Source organism: Dendropsophus ebraccatus, chromosome 6 (assembly GCF_027789765.1).
Source record: "Dendropsophus ebraccatus isolate aDenEbr1 chromosome 6, aDenEbr1.pat, whole genome shotgun sequence".
NCBI lineage: Eukaryota > Metazoa > Chordata > Amphibia > Anura > Hylidae > Dendropsophus > Dendropsophus ebraccatus.
In genome coordinates this window covers 86,243,324-86,254,924 of record NC_091459.1, presented here as the reverse complement: position 1 = coordinate 86,254,924, position 11,601 = coordinate 86,243,324, and the positions used below count along the sequence as shown (strand labels likewise).

General features: G+C 39.9%; 1 protein-coding gene across 1 annotated transcript in view; it reads left to right on the top strand.

Moving 5' to 3' along the window:
- KCNAB1 (potassium voltage-gated channel subfamily A regulatory beta subunit 1) overlaps positions 1–11,601 on the top strand; it is a 214,543-nt gene that overhangs the window by 70,845 nt on the left and 132,097 nt on the right. The window lies entirely within an intron of this gene.

Here is an 11,601-nt window from a genome sequence, read left to right as displayed (position 1 = left end):
ATATAAAAAGCATTTGTCATTCTCCATTTAAATGATAACTCCCTGGATTTTAGCCACTTTTTCCCTGTGCTAGAGTCACGCTTATTGCAGTTTGAGGGCATCACGCTTAGTGAATGAAAGTACAAACAGCACATAAAGAAGGTTCTGTGGGCAACTGTGACCGGATCTAGGAATGTGATAAAGGAGATTGTGGCTGGAAGTGTTACATGGCATTGTGATGGTTAAATATATATATATATATATATATATATATATATATATATATATATATATATATATTACAGTATATGTTCAGCTAGACAAGGAGCTGTCAACAATAGGAGGGAAAGAGCAGCATATCAGGCTACCTACCTCCCCAGCTCCAACACAGGGGTCCACTGTCCCCTGCTCTGGTTCCCCGGCTGCTGACTAACTGAGTGGGGCTAACACGTCACAACCCAGGTCCCTGCTCAGACCAGGAAGCGGCCAGGGATGGGGAGCTGGAGCAGGGGACAGCGGACCCCTACACTGGAGCCAGGGAGGTAGGTGCATGTTGTTATGTGCAGCCACCTCCTCTCCAGCTCTTTTGTAAAAGAATTTACATTTATTGTTGAACTTAAAAAAGAACATTTATAATATACTGTACAGTCTGGAGACTGTAATAATCTTCCACAGCAGTCCCTGGACCACTTATACAGCAGGGACATACAGCATAGGGTATGGCAGCAGGCAACTGCAGACTGTGCAGCTCTACATCTGGTGGTAGGGGACAACGGGGATGGCGGCTACTTGGTGTCTAACTCTCCCCTATTTCTGTCCACAGCTGAAAGGAAGCTAAAAGAGGTATTCCATGAAAAATTTACTTTCCTCCTATCCACAGGACAGGGGAAAACTAGATTGCAGGGGTCGAACCTCTGTTCCCTCCGTCCCTCTGTATTATAAATAGAGCCGTAGTTACAGCACGTGACCCACGGAGCCTTCTATGCATTTCTATGGAGCTGATGGAAAAAGCCGAGTACATCGCTCTTCTGGGAAAAGTTTCCCATTCTCAGTTCCCATGCAGGGCACCGGTCTATTCCCAAACACTGGCTGGGCATGAGGCACTGGAGGCGGGTCCTTCTGCCCCCAGGGTGATGATCTTCCCTCCCCTCTGTGACACGGCTCTATAAGAATCAATGGAGCTGTCCCACTGATTGTCACACTGTGGGTCGGTGGGCACGCCTTTAGTGCTTCATGCCCAGCCAGTGCTCAGAATAGACCGGCACTGTATGCGGGAATCGGGCAACGATTCAAAAAAAGGACCACGCCACCGGCATGCTGGCACCTGTCTGTTAATGTAAAAAGCCCATAGCGATGTACCTAGTGGTAAATTTGCTTTAAAGTGAAGTAATAAGGAATATTTCTTTGAATTCAGGTTCATTCTATAAAAAAAGTTATAAAAAAAATACCAATTTAGCATAAGTGTGATACGATCAGACACATTTGTGTGACAGATTTCACATTTTACTTTGCCTGTTTTATATCAAAGCACAGGAGGGGATTGAAGACATGAGAAATTTACAACACGACTACTCCATCTAGTGCAGGGATCTCCCCCTCTAAGGCTTCATTTACACCCGGGGCCAGTGGGCCCGCATTCAGTACTTCATGCCTGGACGGTGCTCGGGAATAGACCGGAACTGTGCACAGGAATCGGGCAACGGTTCAAAAAAAGGACCACGCCACCAGCATGCCGACGCCTTTCTGTTAATGTAAAAAGCCCATAGCGATGTACCTAGTGGTAAATTTGCTTTAAAGTGAAGTAATAAGGAATATTTCTTTGAATTCAGGTTCATTCTATAAAAAAAGTTATAAAAAAAATACCAATTTAGCATAAGTGTGATACGATCAGACACATTTGTGTGACAGATTTCACATTTTACTTTGCCTGTTTTATATCAAAGCACAGGAGGGGATTGAAGACATGAGAAATTTACAACACGACTACTCCATCTAGTGCAGGGATCTCCCCCTCTAAGGCTTCATTTACACCCAGGGCCAGTGGGCCCGCATTCAGTACTTCATGCCTGGACGGTGCTCGGGAATAGACCGGAACTGTGCACAGGAATCGGGCAACGGTTCAAAAAAAGGACCACGCCACCAGCATGCCGACGCCTTTCTGTTAATGTAAAAAGCCCATAGCGATATACCGAGTGGTACATTTGCTTTAAAGTAAAGTAATAAGTAATATTCTTATGAATTCAGGTTCATTCTATAAAAAAAAGCTATAAAAAAATAAATAAATACCAATTTATCACAATTCTGATATTATCAGACACATTTGTGTGACAGATTTCACATTTTACTTTGCCAGTTTTATATCAAAGCACAGGAGTGGATTCCATACATGAGAAATGTACAACACGAATACTCCATCTAGTGCAGGGATCTCCCCCTCTAAGGCTTAAGACTTGCATTGCTGCATTTAAAAGCTGTCCAAGTACATCCATGTTTTTCTGCATTAGCCAGATGTTACATAGCAAGTCATGTGGTTATACAATACCTACTGACAAGGAGGGGCACATAGCAGTGGTTTGCAGCACACCCTACCCTTGACATTTCTGAAGCATTTTTCTGCTTTGACGTCAATAATGAAAAAAGCAGCAAGGGAAATGTAAGAATTGCAGAACTGCATAAAGTATAATGCACTGTATATTGATAAAACTTTATGACATCAAAAAATGTTTTTCATAAATATTAAAGTGACTAGAAGATCTCCTAGACAGGAAGCTTTACCAGTCTGAAAAAAAGATTCAGTTTTTATAACACTACCTGATAACTTTTGCAATTCCTTCGCAAGCCTTAATCCTAATATCCTTAAAAGACAACTGTGGCCAAAATCTATTTTTAACATGTTATTTCATAAGCAAAGTTAGACAAATTCCTAATATACACTAATTATGGGGAATGCACATACAGTGCTATTTCCCTCAATTTAGTTTATCAGGCAGGCTTTAATTTCTCTAAAAAAATGTGACGTCACGGCCCCAGTGTATACTGTACCTGAAGGGTCCAGCGGGTAGCTGAATTGTGAGCTATGCAGCAGAAAGTACAGTAAGGTCCCTGTTATTTTCTACATGTATTTTCTACTGCACCCCCTGCTGGTCACTTCAGGTATTTTGAGGGGGTCGTGACATCACATTTTTTTTTTTTTTTTGTGAAATTGAAGACTGCCAGAACTACTAAATTGAGGGAAATATCACTATATGTGCATTTCCCATAATTGTTGTACATCGGGAATTTGTCTAACTTTGCTTATGTAATAACATATATGGTGGCAGCAAAGAGCACTGTGCCAGACTGGAAAGAATCCATGACTTCCTGCAGGATGAGCAGAGTGGGTTGGAAGTTATTTCTTTCAAACCAGGTGCTAGATTTTACTGGCTATAGAATGAATAAGCCTAGGTATGCTGTCAATGGATCAATAGAAACTGTGTGCTTTTGCTTTCTGAATACAGTTTCTTCGCAATTCCATGATCATTTGGCCAAAGGGGCATTAGATCTCTGTAATATTTAGTCAATACATCTGTATCAGCTATCAAATTCTAACTGATCTGTAAAAAAAAGCCTCCGATTTTAAAGGGAACAGTTTATCACTTTCATGCTGCCTGAACCAGATTAATTGGCAACTTATCCCAATTCCAATGACCTTGATTGATAGATCTCTCCCCTTTGGGTATAGGAAATGATCTATCAATCAAGGCTGGCGGGACAGGAAGAAGCCACTGGAGACCATCCTAATAATTTATGGTTTGGCCAGTATGAAAGTGATGACAGGCTCCCTTTAAGAAGTTCTCTGCGTTTCCTAATTACAGACTAATCTATTATTGATTTAGGACGAATGGCCGGCGTTACCTCTGCAATTCAATTATAATTTCAAATTGACAGTTACTTTAACTATCTTACCAACATTCTTTATAAGCAGTATATAAGCAGTATTCATGTTTTATCTGTCAATAGGCACCTATACTATACAGTACATAGAATGTACCATACTTAACTGTAGAAAACACACAGAGATAGGAAGATGACTGTGCAGATGTATCCACTTCTGTGGAAATAATTAAACTTGTCAGCATACAGGAGAATGGTTATTTCCAACCCATTCACCATAATGTAGAGTGGTATCTATTGTTTTCTTGTCTCTTGAGGATATAACATGTTTCTCTGATTTTATAATACTAAAGCTACTTACTGCATTGAATCATGTGATACTACATGCATTATTTCAATGAGGAGTGGGTGAGGAGTGCCCTATTTGTTTTACCCCATTGACCTTAATGGTAATAATATCAAATGAGGAACCAAGTATAATAAATGAGATCACCGTTTTATATAGATATTGTCATGAAACACACTGCCAGTGTTTAAAAAAACTACAACCACCAACCAGGAGCTAAGCTTCAATAGAGCGTAGCATTTCAGTCATTTGTTGCATATTTCTTGTGTTTATTTCTTTATTATATCTGTTATTTCCATGAATTAGCAAACACTTTTACAGGACTGTAGCCCCACAACTTCTATTCATGTTTGTTGCCAATCATCCAGAATGGATCATCAATAATCCATCACAGGGTTTAAGTGTCACACTTCAATGATTTGTGCTTTGACTCTGCATTATTTGCAGTGCCAGTTATAAGCTGTAGGTCAGTCTGGATAGGCAGAACTCCTTGTTGCTGTGTGCTGCTACTTAAATAGAATAGAAATTTAAGAGGTTTTCCATCAATATAAAGTTGTCTTTTTCTTTAATAGACAAGTCTGGGTTACGCACTGATCTCCTGCCATTGCTGTAATGATGTTGACCAGGTCTCCACCAATAACCATTCTATGGTCCCATCTTAATTAAAGTAAATGCCTGTCTGAGGTGCATTACTGGTGCTGATGGGGCATTTCTTGTGTGTCCAGATGGGAATAGGAAGTGGATATTACAGAGACCCAGTGAATGTTGGAAAGGCAGTGCCAGAGAGTGTCCCTCATGCCAGCCATAAATAGGAACTGTCATTACCAAGAAATGATGTTAAATTAGCAGTAGAGGTAAATAACTATATCAGTCATGTCAAACGCTGGCCCACAATGCCATTATTTTTGGCCTGCTTTGGAAATCCAGTGATTTCCTACTGTTGACCCGCCAGTGCATTAAGCCCACAAAGGAAATCAATTGATTTCTTATAGCTGGCCTGCTGACGAATACCACTATAGCCTATAGGTCCTGTCAGACGGGAGGAGACGACCAAGTTACTGTTATACATACTTATAGGAAGCCGGTACGTGGGGCAGTGATGAAGACAATTCTGTCCAGAAAGGAGCCTACAACGGCACTGACCGCTTTAGGTAAGATGTTAGGGCTCATACAGCAGTAGACATGGGGAGCGCAGAGGTCTTTATTATTAGACGTAGGGGTATAGAGGGGGTTAAAAGTAGACATGAAGAGGCAGAGGAGGTTAATGGTAGATGTGGCAAGGGTGGAAGGGGTTAAAGGGGAACTATCAGCAGGTTTGTGCATAGGAACCTGTTGATAGTACCCGGTAGCCGCTGAAGTCTTCTTATGGTGCCAGTCTTCTCACCGTCTCAAGTGCCACTGCTTTCAGGATAATTGATACAATACATATATGCTAATTCGTTTCTCGGCCCCTCAGAGCACTGTTCAACCTCCTCCCCCCCCCACCCCCACCCTGCTCCTGGGCTCCTAACAAGTCAATTAGCATATTTGTATTGCACTTATTATTCTGAAAACAGCAGCACTTGAGATGATAAGAAAACTGGCGCCGGCAAGAAGACATCGGCAGCTACTGGGAACTATCATCAGGTTCCTAAAGTTCCACATTAATAGTAGATGTGGGGAGGTGGGTTTAGGTGGCTTAACTGCAGTCTGGTGTCCTCCTGCGGTGTCTCCATATCCCCTGCTGATGCTGCCACTTCTGAGGTGAACTTGTATAGGCTCAGCCAATCACTGACTCATGGGACAGTGCTGCGCACAGTGATTGGCTGAGCGAGCTGTCACTGCTGATACAAGTTCATCATGAAAATAGCAGCCGCAGTGGTCAGCAGGGAACCCTGAGACACTGCAGGAGGACACCGGGCATGGTAAGGTGACAATAGGCCCTTCATTAATTTCCTTATAATTGTACCAAAATATCAAACCTTTTCAAGTGCCGGATAACCTTTTTCTTTACAGATGTGTGGAGGGGCTTCTACCTTCCTATCCTATGTTTGTTATACCATAGCATTTTATTATATTTTTTTTAATCAAAGTGTTCAGTGTCTGGACATGCATGGAACTGACAGTACCAGGAACGATGCATGCATGCACCGATAAATATCAAGGTTGGCCCGCAACAGAGTGGCCACTGTGTATTTGAGTTTAACACCCCTAGTTTAGCATGTTTCAGCGGCCGTCTGGAACAGCTCTTGAAACATTATTCTAGTTTTCTGATCATACTGGGCAGGGGCCCAGGGCATGAGTATATGTTTAGAAAGTGCGCTCAGTGATAATCTGGCACGTTTACTTAGCGTTATATCGATTTCTGGAGTGATTGGTTCCCTTTAATACACTGTGTGCACTGGGAGGCTGTCATTCCATTTATTTCCATTCATTCCATTGACATCAATAAAAATGTGGTTATAACGGACATCATTTTAAAAAGAAAAAGCAGTCGCTTTTTCTCTCTTTTTTTTTTTACTTAGTGTGAACATAGCCATAACCTTTAAAATGCCAGCAAGACAACCATATTGTTGCTGTGTTGCTATGAATGCATGAGATCTTGTGTTGAGCTATGTGAGTACGTTTGAACCGGAATTTAATTACTGGTGGCTGAAAAGGTTGGATGCAGGCCCAGGGAGTCCTGGAAAACATGAAAAATACCTGTAGCATCCAACTTCTTCAGCCACTGTTAATCAAATGCAGAGACTTACAGGTTTGGATGACTCGAGCATGCTCAAGGTGCCCTCATTCCTATTACTGACTCATTCTTTACTTACCAAGAGGTGCTGGTTGCCTTTCCTACATCACCAACCATTTGTAGAGAAAATAATGGCATTACCCTCAGCCCATTTCCTTTTTATCATTGTTGTGATTGTGGATTCATATGCATTTTCACGCTACTAATAGGAAAGTTGAATAGCCTAACATGCCTCTACCTACTCAAAGTTGCCATTATCATCGATCTACACATCTATTATTGACAGCTACTTGTGACAATAGGTACAGTTTATTGTTTAAATTGCAACTTAAAAGGGTTTATCCAGACTTAGAAAAACATGGATGCCTTTTTCCAAAAACCGTACCTCTCCTGTCCCCAGCTTGGGTGTTGGATTCTTCAGCTCAGTTCCATTAAATTGGAGCTGATTGGGGTGGTGCTGTTTGTAAAAAAGTGGCTGTGTTTTTTCTATTTCTGGATAACCCCTTTGAACTGTGTGCCAATAAGATCGGTTCTATAAAAGTAGGTAGAAGCATTTGAATCATCACAAACAGAAAAAAAACAAAGTGCAACAGCAACCCACAGGTGCAAGCGCTTACCGTATATACCCCCCCCCCCCGCGTACACACGATAAAAACATGCTCTATGTGCCACTGTGTGCCAATAAGATCCGTTCTATAAAAGTAGGTAGTTAGAGGGATTTGAATCACTACAACCAGAAAAAAAACTAAGTGCAACAGCAACCCACAGGTGCAAGCACTTACGATATATATACTCCCCCCGTTCTACACTCGATAAAAACCTGCTCTGTTTGCCACTGTGTGCCAATAATATGCTCTTAAGCTTAGCTTCCAGGAACATTAATAAACACAATATACAGTTATGTAAAGGCTTTACTGACAGTATAAGCATCTCCTGGAGGTGAGGAAGTATGATCGCTAAGTAACTACACTGAACTTGAAGAACTATGCCCTTCTCCAGTACATCCACAATAAATGTGCTGCTTATTATTTAATAAGAATCTTGACATCTTTAAAAGACACTGTCATTATTGCTTGTCTTGCCAATAATTATAGGCTAAATGTGAACATTTATTGAAAGGGCACAAGTACTAACCATGCACAGGATTCCCTCTTCCCATGCCTTGACATACTGAATAAATTACTGCCTTGTAGATAAAGACACTTTTCAATTAGAACAAATTGCTTTGACCTCTTTGCACTTCTGGCAAAAGAACACTGAACGTTTGCTGCGTGCTTGAAATATATCTACAATCCAACTTTTCTTTTTTGCAATTACATAGAATTTTTTTTTGCAAAGAAAGAATATTCACATCACATTTAACGGTTACCTGTCCAAACTATCTGCACTAAAAGCCTGTTTTAAAGGTGGATCCCTTATGTTATTTTTATTACCTGCTGTCTACAAATTGGCAGCAAATTCTGCAGCACCACATAAAGAAAGCACTTACATTGATCCTTGTCCCTGTGGGGGCTTACATTGTAATATCACAAACACACAAACACAAGAAGCTAACTGACATTAGTGTTTGGCACGTAGGAGGAAAGTGGAGTGTTTATACAAATTGATAAAAAAAAATTGAAGCCAGAACACTTATAATTCCTCCGCCTCCTTCTAATTTAGGCCCAAGTATTTCCAATACATTAAATTCAATGTGTTGCTATGACAATTGTACTTCTGTAAAGTGTCTCTGTCTTTTCATCGATTATCTCAGCTAAGCTACTAAAGTAAAGCATTCTCAATTCCATTTCTTATAATATATAAATTAACCGTTAGAATGTAAAATCCTTTAATATATAGACAAAATATAAACTTCCATCAGAAAAAAAGAATTTTCACGAGTTTTATGTAAGAATAAAATGAGTATCTAGACACCTACTGTGCATTGATCAGACATAACATGGGTGGAGCCATATTTTTCCATTTATGTAACTTTATGAGGGCTTGTTTTTTGTAAGATTTTAAGTATCATTTTTATGTTTTACTACCTATGCATAGAAATAGCACATTTCAAGGAAAATGGAAGATGGGGAACCTGGGGTCCTCCAGATATTGCAAAGCTACAATTCCCTTCATGTCCAGACAGCCAAAGCTTTTGCTGTCCAGGCATGGTGGGAATTGTAGTTTTGGAACAGATGGAGGATGGCAGGTTTCCCATTCCTCATGTAAAGGGTGTTTACTGATATTATCCTTTCAAAAAATATCAAGTAATTTTTGAATAAATTATTTTTATTTTCCCCACAAGCTTGATGGTTACTGGTCACAATATGTGGTCCAAAACAACTTGAATATCTTAGAACTCTTTATTCACTTTTAAGGTTGTTTCAAACTGCACTCAAAATGATTACGAGATTTCACCCATCCTACCAGACCTAGGCATTACTAATGGGGCTGGACAAGTTACTTTCTTTGTCTTGTTTTGTCCATTATCTCCGTGGATTCTTGTGACCACTAATCCATGACCTTTTGCAGAAATATGTACTGTACATTGCCAACTCTTCTCAATATAGGAGTTTGGTCCCAGATGCTCATGCTGACGTTGGCATCACTGTCTATAAACTGGCAGCCAGAAAAATATTATTTGTGCCGCCCAACTGTTTTGTTTGGTTATGGCAGTGTTAGCAGTATCACCATTATTGACCAGAAGAAGGACGTAATGCCAGAAACAGCCGTCACACCAGGGATCACGTCCTGCACCTAACTCCACCCCCCCTGCCCTGCCTTGTCGCAAGATGAATAAAATCGAGCCTTGTACATACAGTAGTGAGTGCTTGTTATCTTTCTATGTTGAAACAGCAGTATTATATATTTGTTCAGTGTAGCATTACTATGCATATAATATAGTGCATCTATGTGTCTTAGTGATTAAGAGGTATGTTTATTACCAAAACAAATTTAGTTACATGCTAGGTGTGTATTTCAGTGTGTATGTTGGGTTACAATAAGTGGTATAACTTTAGCAACAGGTGGGTAGATAGTAAGTCATAGGAGAGCTCCCCTTGGGGGTTAATAGCTGAAATCCTAAAGACCTCCAGGCAAACAGCAACAGCTGGCAATCTGGAAAACCATTCACAGATTGGCATTTCAAGCCTGTAGAAGCAAGGAGTTAGAATGACACAAGTGAACTCAGGATCAAGGTTACACCAAGTTAACAGGAAACAACAAGCAAAAAGGGGACGGGAAAAATGTTGGAAGGTCAGCAAAGTTGTCAATGAAAAGTTTCAGCAAACACAAGATCAGAGGGTCAAGTCAGAAATAAGAACTCGGTCAACAATCAAGAGAATGTTCGGAACTTTCCACCACTGAAAATTTGGGTAAAGTACTAACTAGTCTACATTTCCTAGAAGTCATATGTGTCCTTTTACAAGGATTCTCCTAAATCCCTAATGTACTGTCATTCTTACTAGCAGCATATAGCTAGAAATATCTATCTAATAAGCCTGTTCACAAGATATTATTCTATATGTATATTGCAAGTCACACCTCCTAAATAACTATTATAAGAGAAGAAAGGTCATTCATCTCATTTAACATAATAGTCAGAATATCCTGGCTTTATATTGTTATTAAACTGTTACAAACTAATTTTCCTATTTAATTAGCATGTGACCTTCTAGTATAAAATGATCAAGGCTAAGCGCTCCTAATGCCAACGCTTATCTTATTTCAGTACCTTGGAGAGCCAGTGCTCTATTTACCAGGGATAAGCATTAGCGGATTAACATCTTCGCTGCTACAACAAGTGCACAGTTTGGCAATGATCCCGCATCCCCTATGGCATTTAAGGATTTAAGTAGAGTTCTTCAAAGACATTGGCACACTACCAGATTCCCCCTAAGCATGTTCTATGTTAACAATTGCTTTCTCTGATCCATTGACTAAGTGATTTGTTGGCTGCTGTGTCTCTACACTTAACGTTGCATTTGTTCATAAAGAGCAGTTTTCATTTTGTTTCGTAATGTAAGACGTGCTCAGATGCATTGTAAAAATGGATCGTAAAAGCTTTTCTGCCCATGTGGAACACATTAAACATTGAGAAGTATTCACCTGGGACCTTAAATGTCAGTCTGATATTTTTGTGACACTTTATATAGAGGATGAGGGTGTTCTCCTTGTGTTAGGTCTTGAGGTTTGTATATGCTGAATTTTTCTGTTTTTATGTGAAATTAAATATAATAGATTACAAGTTCTAGTCTATATTACAAAAATATTTTTAAAAAAATCATTTTGTAGTATTTGGCTTGACAATGTCAAAACTGAGGCTGATCCTCAACAATTCTGGAGAATTTGCTTTCTGTGATTTCCAATTTATTACATGTGAGTTTGATTGACCCAAGTAGCTTTACTATAGATTTGTGACTCTTCAGTGCAAGTGCAATTGGTAATTGAGCAAAGGCATAGACAGTAGAATGCCCCTGTATTAAAAGCACATGCACATCCCTTCTTCCTGCCACATTTCTGATTTAACCTCCTTTCAACTCTCTAAAAATCCTTCACTGGTTTACCAATCCAACCATTCCCATTATTCCCATACATAAAAACTTAATGAAGTCATTATATAATGGATGCCAACCACTTGCCCAATGCAACAGGACAACAATCTGGACAAGAAAACAAAAACAAATAATCCAGTAGAAAATAATAA